Here is a 1203-nt window from a genome sequence, read left to right as displayed (position 1 = left end):
CAGGCCCCCTGCCCCCCTGCCAATCCCAAACCTCTACTCTTTCCCCATATTTCTTTTTTTGTGGAAAGAAATTAAAGATGTTTTGTCTTACCCTCTTCATTCATTCCTCCCATCATCGTTATTGTCCTCATTTGTGATGCAAACACTCAGCAAGAGTTTTAGGCGCACACAGAATAATCGAAGAATCGTCAACAGGTGCCAGGCTGGAGGGTGGGGTTCCAGGACGCATCGTCCTGCAAAACCCACCTCCCTGTTTCTTGGCCCCCAGAAGAGAATGATTTTAGGCAAACCGTTAACGGAACGTAACACACATGAAGAAAATGCACAAATCGTAGGTGGTCAGCTTGCTGAGTTTTCATAGTGCACACAGCATGTCGCCACTCAGCTCAAGACACACAGTGTGACCTGCCCGCCAAGGCTGTCGGCCGCCAGCCCCGGGTCAGGGCTCCCGGGATGGTTGCTTTGCCCCAGAGCCCTTGATTCGGTTCCCAGGGATTGTCACGACCAGGCTCCCTGAGAGCCGCAGCCGGTCTGTTCCGCTATCCGGGCTGGGTCCCCACTCCTGGGGGTCTGACTGGCAGGAGGGGCTCCATCATTCCACCTGACCCTGCAAGGTGGAGGCCGCGTCCTGGCCCAGGTCCCACCCCCACGTGTTGTGGGTTTTCCAGGGGCCCAGCAGATATTTGCGGAAGGAAACAATGAATAAATGAAGGCTGGCTGGTTTTCCTGATCGAGCAGCCGTGTCCTCTCAGTGGGCCCGCGGCTGAAGACTGAACGCCCTCCCCGGGTGCCTGAACAGGAGGGAGGGGTCCCTGGGCTCCTGCCACCAACTTCCAGAGAAGCGGAGTTAAAGCCGACCCGGCCCGGAACTGCAAACACTCAGGGGTGCGGCAGGGGGCTGTTTGTGCGACCCCCGCCCCCAGGCCTCCCCTCCCGCCCGGGAAAGCTTTGCTGCAGGTTGACGGCGCCTGGACTACAGACGCGGACCCCGGGTAACGCGGCGCGTTTGCGGATCCGAGAGGTTTGGGGACCTGAACAAGATGCCAGGTCGGGCCGAGGTCGCAGGGTCCCCGGGCGGCGGGGGTGCTGCCCGGCATCCTCGGACCCGGGCCTGAGCCCGCCCCGCGCCGCACTCCCCGCCCCGCCGGCGCCCCCGGCCGTGACCTCACACGTGGCGCGGGGCGGGGACAGCGGCGCGGGGCG

Source organism: Panthera pardus, unplaced genomic scaffold (genome assembly GCF_024362965.1).
Source record: "Panthera pardus isolate Hobbes unplaced genomic scaffold, ASM2436296v1 HiC_scaffold_16, whole genome shotgun sequence".
In the NCBI taxonomy this organism is placed as follows: domain Eukaryota; kingdom Metazoa; phylum Chordata; class Mammalia; order Carnivora; family Felidae; genus Panthera; species Panthera pardus.
The sequence above is the reverse complement of the archived record's forward strand: the minus strand, read 5'-3'. Positions refer to the sequence as shown.